Below are 11,837 nucleotides of genomic sequence, written 5' to 3'. Positions count from 1 at the left end.
TACATTCTTGGGGGGGAAAGTTTTCAGTTGGATTTTTTTACCGTTCACCATAGGTATGTCCTATAAAGTCATCCTGAACACTAATTAGCAAATACTGAACTGTTGCTCCTAAGGGAAGTGCCAGGCTAGGTTCCTGTGAGCCTCTGGTCACGACATTTTTTATCAGTCAATCAGTACATAACCTTGTCTTGCGCATCTTTGTGTCTAAAAACACCTTACTTAATACATATTGTTGATGCATTAATATTGAACTCATGACCAACAGCCCATAACCCATGCCTGAACAAACCCATGCTGATCTAACACATGCATTCCTCCTTAAGGCACATCATGGCCCTCTTAACGCTTAGGAACCGGTGTCAGGATTTTAGCCCTGTGCTTGGGATTTTAGCCCTATGCTTGGGGTTCATTTAAAACAATGAATTGCCAACACAAAACTGAAAAATGTGGCACCAAATAAACCACAAAAGGACACTTGTTTACACTGTTAGAGCTGAAACAGTGATGCTTACTATATGCCATACTTTAGTTGGGAATGCACACGTGCACCAGGGGACAAATTTTCACTGCTCCTGAATGACCCTAGAAGCGCTACAAGAACTGACTTGAGAGCGGCACACCGGGCTGGCTCAGTCAGTGGAGCATGCGACTCTTAATCTCAGGGGTGTAAGTTTGAACCCCATGTTGGATAGAGAGATGACTTAAAATTTCTTAAAAAAATTGATTTGGGGGGTTACAAATACATGTTAGTGAGTAGGTAAATTTGTACATGTGGAACTAATAGTAATGAGGATCAGCTCTGTTTAGTTTTGTCAAGGGCAAAGTGGTCTTACAAAAAGGTTAGAGGTTTTGAAGTCTGGACTTGGTAAGTCCCCACTCTAGTTCTTCTTTTTACTTTTAATGACAACTTGAACCTTATCTTCTCTTTCTCTTAAATAGAGACAGTATTTAATCTGCAGAAGTATTATCAGGATTAAATGAGATTATATGTACATCATAGGTCCAGAACCATTTTTGTCACATAGTATATACTAAATAAATGGTAGTTACTGTTATTATCAGATATGCCAAATACAGAATCTCATTAGGGGTCAAAATGCAGAATCTTAAGTTTTTCATATCTTATATATGATACACCTTTATTTTTAATATTTAATGTGCTTTATATTGCAATCTTTTATGTTACCTTTATACTTCATTTATATTTGAGCCAGCCTTTGTCTTTAATATGGTGTGTAAAGAATAGTTTTGAATGAATCTTAGATGACAGCCACTGCATTAAGTCTTAAACCCTAATTACAGATTAAAAACTGTTCTAAATACCTCTCCCTAACTTTCAATTACTAGGCCGTTCATTTGCAGAAAGACTTACGCTGTTTAGGAAGTTTTGGTCCAGAGTTACCTGATTCTTAAAAATAATTTTGCCCATATATGAGGGGTGAATGCAGTACCAGTTCTGAGAATTTAATGTTGAAAAAAATTAATTACTGCTGTACTTCTGTTAGAATAACACACTGGTTTATTGGAGCCCAGCTAGTGAGCCTCTAATATTTACCCCTTATAGGAGAATTAAGCAAAGGATCATTAATTCTGAGGAATATTCTGGGGCCATTATCCAGGAGATGTAGTATTTCCAGTATTTCCAGAATCTCCTGTATTTCCAGAATTTTTGCATCAAGTACAATTTGGAGTGAATAATCCTCAGAATAATGATCCATCAGAGAATCTGTTCTGGGATATGGTACTTATAAAGTGAATCCAGTTACCTTGACTTAACCATAGCATTTCAGTTAGCCAAGATAGCCTAACCCTAAGCATCCTAATTGTTTCCTATAGGTGAGAGATTTTTTTCTTTTTAAAGTTTTTAAACTGATGGTCTTAGAACAAGTGTTAACATTCAAATTGGTCTGTTAAAAAATCAGGAAATAAATGACTCCGTTTAAAACATAGTACCTAAAATCCAATGTGAATACTACATTAGGAATTGCACCTAAAGGTTGTAAGTTTCTATTTAAAAATTTTATCATCATTTAGGTCCATTTTTTGTTTGTTTGTTTGTTTGTTTGTTTTGGTTTGGGTTTTTGGTTTTTTTTGTATAGATGAAATGAGAACAACTATAGTGGTGATGGTAGTGGTTATTCTCTCAAAGAAAATGAATCTGATTTATACATGGTTCTCAAGTTAAATATCTGAAAAAAAAAGTGAACATTAACCCTTAATTTAAATTGTCATTCTGTACAAGTAAGCATACCATTATATTCAACAATGAAATAGCCCTCAAAATAATTTATATCTGTTTAGAATCTTGAGTTATTTCATTGTGTAAGAGAAGGAAATACTGTATATATATTCTTTCTCTGAAGTATATCCTGAAAGACCAGACCAGATTTCATAAGTGTCATATTGATAATGATAATGATACTATAATGATTTACTCTGTAAGTCTTGCTCAACCTTTGTTTTATTGTTTCTTAGGATACTGGAATGGGAATATGTAGTCTCATCTACAGCCTTTTACAACAGAAGGGCCATTTTAAATGGATTTGGTTTAAATAAGGGAGCTACATGAACTTTTCTCTTAGACTAGTCTAAGAAGTTTTATGATAGAAAACAAATTTAAAATGATTTTTTAAAAATACGTAGGATATATGTCATCAATTGTACTCTTGACCATGTGCTAATCATCTAATATTTTTCAGAGGAATTTAATAACTAAGTGCTTAATTATAATCCCTGTGAATTATTTGTTTGCATCCTTTAACCATTTTTAGATACTATGCAGAATCCAAGAATATATATTTAGAATTTCCTTATATTCTAAATATATATTATATATCATATATATTCTAATCTATTACTATGTATGTTAATAATTTAGTTTTTATCTTATCTCGAAGTACACTTCGGATCCAGATTTCATGTGGGAAATTAATACTTTTTTCTTAGAACTTATTTTGGGATAAAGTAGATTTTGTATCATACAGAAGTACTGCTCAGTAGAATTATAATAAATATTTCTTCTACAAAAGACATTTTAATAGTGTCTCTTGTTTGATTTAAAATTCTCTATTTTGATTTAAAATTCTCTCTAAATGTTCTTTTTACATTTTATATATGTAAATTTAATACCTATAATATTTGAGAATTTGAATCTAATGATTTTTCATTCTGTTCCACTAAAAGTATTATCAATACTAATATTGATATTTAGTCTTAATCACGTTATACTTTATAAAAAGTGGAATATTTACATATTTAATAGCACAGATTATATTTTTTTATTTATTCAACAAGAACTTGAATTCTTATTCTGTTCTCCATATTTAGCTTTTAAAATCCATTAGGAAAGAATACAAAACATATTCAATCTTGGTATTTTAATAATGCCAAATTTGACCACTTATAGTTTTTATTTACCTATTTAAATTGTCCTTGCTTTTCTGACTACTTAACCACTAGAATTGGCCTGATTTCATATCTTGTTATTTGGGTTTGTGATACTTCAGAAATCTGGAACCTAGCAAAGAGAATGTTAGTAATGACTTACAGTGATGCTTACTACATACCAGACACTATATTTATATATTTTAATTCATTTAATCCTATTAACATTTACAACTTAAACATTTTCAAATTTGTTTTTCCTTTGCTATGCCAAAATTAATGAAATCTGGAAGTTTCTTCACTCTGTTGTCATGTTGCTAATAAATATAAATACATTTTCTTCATAAAATAGTTTCATTTCTGGTTACCAAATGCTATCGGAAGTGTGAGTTATTTTGAAAAATCTGTAGCCTTCTTTGCTGTCTTAAAGAATGAACACAATCAAGTTGTGTGCCATAATAGAAATGATAAGTAAAAGAGATACTACTGCTCCCATCAGATTAATCACTGGGACCAAATCCTCCATTCCGATCTTTTTCTTTGCTTCTCAGTTAGTATATAGTACCTTGTTCTTGGTCTTCAGCATCATCCAATTCCAGTTTGCTTTCTTGCTCTGTTTCTGCTGTTTTCTCAGCTTACCCTCCATGGTCCCCCGTTATCTCTCCAAACCTGTACAGTGTCCATAGGAGCTGTCACATCTCTGTTTCAACCATGATGATAGCCTCTGTATTTCTCTTGATCTGCTCCTTTCCTACCCCTTTTTAGTGGAACCTGGGTAAACTTCATACAAGAGGATTTGTTAGCTGGGACTTCAGGTGTGAGTTAGCCCAACTTACTGGGGAGGGAATTAGCAGACAGAAAGGCATGGATGGGCAAGGCTTAAATTTATAAAACAGCATGGAATATTCAGGAAACTGAATCCAGTGCTGCTATAGTATATATAAGGTATGCTTGTGTGGAGGAGTATATGGTAGACAGGGTTTGTTTGGCAAAGTAGGCAGGAATTAGATCATTTCCAACTCTGGTCCGTGGGAATGCATGTGAACTGATGTAATGTCAGGGGTGGGGGGAGGGATGGTTAAGCTAATCAGATTTGTCTTAAGAGATCACATGGACAGCAGTGTAGAGGGTACATTAAGTGGTTATAAGATTAGGGATCTAAGGTCTCTGTCCCCCAGTAGATGGGATCCACAGTACACTGAACCCCTATATTTTATTGGACTCAATAATCTGATTGACTTTTGAGTAGTATCCATTCATTCAAAAAATATTGAGTCTTTACTGTGTTTGAGGTACTGTTCTAGGCCATGGCAGTTAAAGTAGTGAGCAAGGCAGACAAGGTTCCAGGAGCTTATATTTTAATGAGTATAAATAAACTTGGTAAGGAGAGGAGGGTAAGTAAATAGAAATGGCCATGGAGAAGATTGAACAGGGTGATGTGAACATGAAGGTGATTGGAGGTAATATGATTTGCAGGCTGCAATAATTTTCAGCCTTGGCTAATCTAGTGCTTTCTTCTCATCACTCTTGTCACAGCCTGGGAAAAGAAACAAGGGTGTGCATTACTCAAACCTGTGTATTCAGGAAGTTGAGGTAGGTCCTAGGCATTTCTCCTGTTTCCTGACCAGACTGATCAGTTTTTAAATGTCACTATAGGTAGGCCTGCACAGGCAAAAGAATGTCATTTTATTTACAAGGAACCCTTTTTAAAAAATTTGATTTTTTTTTTTAATATTAAAAGTTTTCACGTGCCAAATATGTATGTAGTGTTTGGTTTACTTCTTTGGATTTCATCATGATGTCTGTTTTGAAATTTGATATTGTGGTGTAATAGTTCTGCTTTTGTGGCCACTTAAATACTGTGCAGGGTGAATAGTTTTGTTCTATTACATTTTTAAAAGTACATGAACTGCCACACTTTCTTTTTTTAAATCTTTTTTCTTTTTGCTATTTGTGCTTAAGTTCTTAGGTTAGCACATGGTTAGTAAAGAAAAATGGCTTGTTTAAAAACTGGGGTTTTTTTAATCTCCCTAAAAGCAGATGATTTTAGAAAATGTCAGGATTATGTTTATCATTTTAAAATTACTCTCTTGTATCCCGAGAAACCTTTGAAATATGTTCTAAAATGTTCTTTCTTTAGATTGGTAACTATTTGATTCCACAGATGGAGATTCAATATCCCTCTTCCTTATTGCTCTTTAAAATGGTGGTGACATTGCCAGAGTCCCCATTTCAGTTTTCTTGTATCTTTCTTTTTTTATCTTTTTCTTTCTTTCTTTTTTTTTTTTTAACTCAAATCGGAGAAACAGAAATGTTGCAAACATTTCACCTTCTTCAAAGCTTCAACTTTGGTTTTCTGCCTTTTATGTTGCTAATAGAATTATTCTGATGGTCTATAAAACTCAGTTTTCTAATTTGCCTTCAAATATGTCAGATATCTTATATGAGAAAAGTTCAAAATCAATGATGGGTAGAACACTTCCAAATAATATTTAATAAGCACTTTCTGTATTGAAGTCACCTGCAAATCCTCCAACTGAAGGTCAGTTTGAACAACTGAGAATTCACAAAGAAGTCCTAAATAGAAGGGGTTCCCTGTACTAGAGTTAGAAAATGCCAAGTGGGTATTTGCTGCCTGTCATCTGGGCAACAGGATTCTGACAAACCAGAGATGCATGCCCACAGGTATTTATAAATATTTTAAGCCAGTAAAACCTGTAAAATTTCTGTTATTAAATGACAGTTGTCTAAAACAATGGCGAGTGCTTCCTGAGGGAATAAAGTAGAAGTTTCATGATCTGTTTGGATGCAAAAGAAGCGGTGACTTGAGCCATCCCCAATACAGCATCTTCCTCTTAGAACGTCATATTGAAATCTTGATCATTGGCTGTAGACAGTTCACCATGATAGCATTGCAGGTGCATTTATCTTTAGGTTGCAATGTAATTGTAGTAATATTTAATAGCAAGCACTTGGTCTTTTTGAGGTCTTCCAGATTTGTATTGAGAAATACTTCTTTAGAATCTACAGTCTTTAAAAAGTAAACAGTTAATTACTTAGCCTTTCTCCCATTCCATTTCATTTACATGTGTTTTTTATAGACTCTTCTAATTTTTTGATCCACAGAAACACTTTATAAGAGTGTCTTATATCATTTGTTGGATGAATAAATTAAGTATCTGTTACATCCGACTCAGAAACTTGGTGTCTTCCCTGTGTGTTTTCAGCCACAGATAACTTGGTTAATTTGTACACACGTCATGAAGGCTCATGATGTCTTTGTTGTGGGAAAGGCCAGTAATACAAAAATAAGTAAGATACACCTTTATCCTCAGTACCTTACTGTTTGGTTAATAAAAATTAACTGGGAAAGAAGAGAGGGGAGACCTAACATTGGTTAAGAGAAGCAAAACCCAAGTGGTTTTTCATTCTTTAATTTAAATTTTAGTTTATGTGTTCTCCTTAATCCTTCACTCTTCCTACATCTAGCCATGTTGGAATCTTATTTATCTGTCCTGTTAGCCAATTTGTTTCAGTGCCTTAGGGTAGTTACTCATAACATTCCATTTTGATAACACATTAGGTCTGTCCCTGGTCTGTCTTCCGGTTTTCCTTCCTCTGATCCATATCACATGTAACTCCAAGTAAACGTTTGTTTTTTTGTTTTGTTTTTTGTTTTTGTTTTTTTTTTAAATGTGGTTATGCCCAAACCAAAAAAGTTTTCACTGCCTTAACCATAAAATCTAGGTTTGTTCCTTTCTACCTTCACTGCTCACCTGGGAACTATAACACTTTACTCCTTTCCAGATGATCTTATGTTCTCAACACGCCCACGCCTCCTTCAGCTTTCTCCTATTCAGCCACATTCATTCATACTATAGCTTTACTCACAACAGTACATCTCTCTCCTTACTGTTAGATTCATACCCTTCAAGGAAGAGTTGAGATTCTACCTTTTCTTCAAAACCTTCTTCAACTCTTCATATTTAAGAGATCATTCCATCTTCTGAAATGGCATTACCCCTCCTGTCTCTGTTTTTATTCTTTATTCTGCTTATGTTTGCATTATATCTACAAGTACATAGAGCACCCCCATGGCAGGAATCCAGCTCAGGCCCATAGGATGTGCTTAATAATTTTGAGAATGTTGGTGGAGATTACTGGTTATCACCGTCTGTTTTTTCGGGAGTTTTCCACTGCTGGTTATGAAGCCAGTTCAACCTTCAGTAACATCCTTTCCTACCAAGAGTAGTGTCTAAATTCTTCATGGTTTTTAATTTGTCCTTTTATGTATGTATTCTGTGATGTGATGGCAGATGGGATTTCATGTGACAAAGCACGAGAGAAAAGCTGCATTGATGCATGGTGTGCAGATCTAGGGCTTGTGTACCTTTTGGTTGGAGAATCCTTAGATATCGCTATTGAGTAGGGGTTTCCCTTGGAAATAATCTCCTAATAAGTAATCGCCTGCTTCAGAGGTGGCAGGTGGACAGGGTTGAGTCTACTGGCAATGTTCTAATTGCAAAGCAGAAGACAGGGAGCACTCAATATGATGACTTTCAACTGAATTCCCCTGACCTAGTAAAGGTTTATCATGTCACCCATTCACTATGGCCTCTTTCTAGTATAACATTTTTATTTTTATTTATCTATTTTTTTAGTTTTCTTCCTTTTTTAGTTTTCTTTTTAAATTCAATTAACATAGAGTATATTATTAGTTTCAGAGGTAGAGTTCGTCAGTTGCATATATGAATACCCAGTGTTTATTATAGTTTAGCATATTTACATGATAAATTTTGAGCTTCTGCTGTGCTATAGGGTAGCAGTAGTAACATGTTAAGATCGTGGCTAAGGATTGGGATCAGGGGATCAACTTTTTTTTTTTTTAATAGACTCCCTGTGTCGAAGGTATCTGGCGCCTCCAATTTCTGAACCTTTCTGAAGTCTGCTTTAGTCAGTTTGCTTTTTGTTGCCACTCTATCCCCACCCATCTAACACTAAAGAAGGATGAATGGCCAGCTTTGATTTTCATGTGTAATTTTGTTGAAGTACCTTATTTGGTGATACCTTCTTTCCTATTCTCTTTGTCCTAGGGCGTGGAATTTTGCCTTTTTACTCTTCCAAGTCATGTTAGTAGGGCTTTGGGAGGGGCTGAAATCCATCTTTGATCAGTGGGTTATGTGTATTGGCAAGTCTAACCTAGTGTCCTTTTCTTGTAATTTTCATTGTTATAAAAAAAAAAAAGTAATAGATGCACAGGTTTTAAAAGTCAAACACAACAGTACTGAGTGTCTCCCATGCCCATCTGTGCAAAGATAGCATCTGTTCCTCTGCACCTCAGTGTTTACACTTTAAAAACATATCAGAAGGACGCCTGGGTGGCTCATTGGGTTAAGCATCCAACTCTTGGTTTCAGCTCATGTCATGATTTCAGGGTTCTGGGCTCAAGCCCCACATTGGGCTCCGCACTCAGTGAGGAGTCTGCTTGAAATTCTCTCCCTCCTCCTCCCTCTCCCTACCACCCCCACTCTCCCTCTCTTTCTCTTTCTCTAAAATAAAATAAATCTTAAAGCCAGAGCGATTGTAAATTATACTTATTTTTCATTCATTTGGCTACATAATATTTCATTGTAATGTATTAATAAATAATTTATTTTTCAGATCAGCTTTTATGTAACTAATATTAAAGGACCGAAGTATTTTATTACTATTAGTTATATTGCCTAACATTTACTGAGTTCTTATTATTTGCCAGGTGTTGTTTTAATCTCTTTATGTATTTTAATTCATTTAATGTTCATAAAAAGGCTACTGGGGTAAATATTATTCTCTCTATCTTCTAAACCAGGAAACAGGGACAGATGGCTTAAATGACTTGTTTAAGGCCACAGCTAGTAATTGGTAGTGTCAGAATATGAACTCTGGCCTCATGGCCAGATCCCCATGGATCCCCAAGCTATACAACCTCTCCTTCAAGAGTAAAAAACATATTTACACTTAAATTTTAGTTTCTCAAAAAATGTCTGGGCCTAATTGGTCAATTTCATGAATATATTGGGCAGGTCAGTCTGAGTTTGCTTGATTAAGTTGAATGTGTTGAATTGGATCTCTGTTTTATTTTTCAGTGTAATAGTAAATATGCTGTCCATTCCTCCTGTCAACTCTTCACTTCTAACTGATGTGTTTTCTCTTCTGTCCTTTGATTTAGCCTGTTGATTTAACTTACTAGATCTTTTCTGACATTTAATAAAACTTTTCTTTCTCTAATCTATTAGAAGGTAAATTTTCTGTTACCTGTCGGTGGGGTTTTCTTCCTCTCCAGAGAGGTTAGTGCGGCAATAAATATTTAAATAGCATTTGATATTTTGTAACAATCTCCATCCATCCCGTAATATAAGTACTTTGCTAATTCCCATTTTATGGATTCACAGATTTTCAAAGCATTAGCTTCATGAAGAAGGATCAGAGCTAGGTCTCAATTCCAACCCTTTTACAAACAAAAATTTTCAGAAGTTTGTACTCTCTTCTGTGTTGTTCACTGAAGCTACAGTGATACGTCTTGAAAATACCCACATGGCTTAAAACTTAAATTTCTTGTCAAGTTGTAAAACTTGTCCTCTTCAAAATTTGATTGGATCCTCATTTTGAGGAAGGAGTCAAGAATTTTTGTCATCAAATTCTTAATTCACACTTTTAAATTGTTGCTGATTGTATTGAAATAAATAATTTGATTCATGCTGCAAGTTTGGTATTAGCCTTTTTGATATTTATTAATATCATGACTTTTCCCTAACCTACTTCCTTGGATGGCTTTATAAAATAATAGTACATTCCCAGCCTTCGGTGTTGACTGTTCATAGGAAATACCAATTAATCTAATTCTTCTTGATTAAACAAAACCTTAGAGTCATCTTGTTTCCTCAACAAATCACTGCATGTATCGTATATCGTGCTAACACATTTGCTGACATGTTATTGTGTATATTGCATCTTATGTTTGTAATTGAAATGCCTTTATTTCTGTTGGAATGCCCCTTGAGGTGCTAGCTGACTAGCTGACTAGAGGAGTTCTCTCCTCCTATTTTTCCCAACATATAACTCCCAGCTCTACAGTGTAGCACTGTGAAGGGCAGGGAGGGCAAAGCAGACACTTTATATATGAGAAGGGGCTTTTCCACAAACATGCACATACATATTTTCTTTTTAGATTATCTTACTGCTGGTCGGTAATCCTTGATTTCATTGAGACACTAGAAGGGCATACACTGTTTCCACAACAGTCATAATCATAAACTTTGTTAAAAGTGAATTAAGATATGAATATGTATGAAGAAATTAGATGTTCTCACCATGGATATATGGCATCAACGTGTCTTGAGTGAGTTACAGACTTTACTCATTTCTGGGCCATTTGTTTTATATATAGATTAAATATAGATAATTACTCGGGTGACAGGTTACTTTATTACTTTGATAGATCTCAAAGTACCGCATGCAGTTATAATGTTATTATTGTAATAATTTGGATTCACTAATAACCAGAATTAACATTACATGAATTAAAATTTTTAAATTGGAATTTGATTTTGTTTAAAGTCAGTTTTACTTCTGGTGGTTATTTTGTCTTAATAACAGACTATACCTTTTAATTGAAGTTTTTAATTATTTTTAAGCTCATGTTAAATATAAAAATATTTTGGAACTATTAAAAATTAGAGTTAGAATATTAACTTCCATAGGTTAATCAATTCATTTTTGTCTTGTGCCTCACTTGTTTTAAAAAATTGTTAAATTTATTTGTACATGTGCATCATGTGATAGATGTACTGACTTAAAATTTATTTTCACTTTTATGAGCGCTTAGCCGAATATCCAGCACACCTTACGTGTTCAATCATTGTTTTCCTGTATAACTCTAATACCTTGTCTTGCAAGAGTGTTTCTTTTAGAAAGATATTAAATGGTTAAGCTGTTTCAAAGTTATTTGCACACCCTCATTAAGATTTGTTACCTGAGGGAATAAAATTAAAAGATTCTAATCTAGTTATCCTGGTTTTAATCCATATTTTTAATTTTATTTTGTTTTGTGTTTCAATGAGGATTCCACGTTTCTGGTTCAAAGAGGTTTCTACCTGTTCTTTCAGGTTAAGGCAGTTCTTTAGAAAAGCAGATCTATTCTGGCTATGTAATGCATTTTATTTAATTTTATAGTTTTTATGATATCATATATTAGAGATTGCCAAAAATATAGAAAAATTTTAGAGAACATTTTTGGATTTGATGGATTACCACTCTTGAAAGGGAAACAAAACACTAAATATTTCTAATCCCGCATTATTTACCGCATGGGTGGTTAAATGCTACTTTAAGCCTCATAAAATTAAAAGGGAGAAATCTGCCAACTGTAGCAGGAATTGGATTTAGGAAGAGTGGTACAGAGCCAAAATATTGCT

The 11,837-nt window shown here is 34.2% G+C and overlaps 1 protein-coding gene across 2 annotated transcripts in view; it reads left to right on the top strand.

Moving 5' to 3' along the window:
- The window catches only part of LOC111151111 (G-patch domain containing 2), a 175,009-nt gene that overhangs the window by 22,279 nt on the left and 140,893 nt on the right, over window positions 1–11,837 (top strand). The gene's annotated exons all lie outside the window — the stretch shown is intronic.

The sequence above is a fragment of the Enhydra lutris genome, unplaced genomic scaffold (assembly GCF_002288905.1).
Source record: "Enhydra lutris kenyoni isolate GAN:26980312 unplaced genomic scaffold, ASM228890v2 scaffoldscaffold25, whole genome shotgun sequence".
NCBI classification, from domain to species: domain Eukaryota; kingdom Metazoa; phylum Chordata; class Mammalia; order Carnivora; family Mustelidae; genus Enhydra; species Enhydra lutris.
The sequence above is the reverse complement of the archived record's forward strand: the minus strand, read 5'-3'. Positions and strand labels throughout refer to the sequence as shown.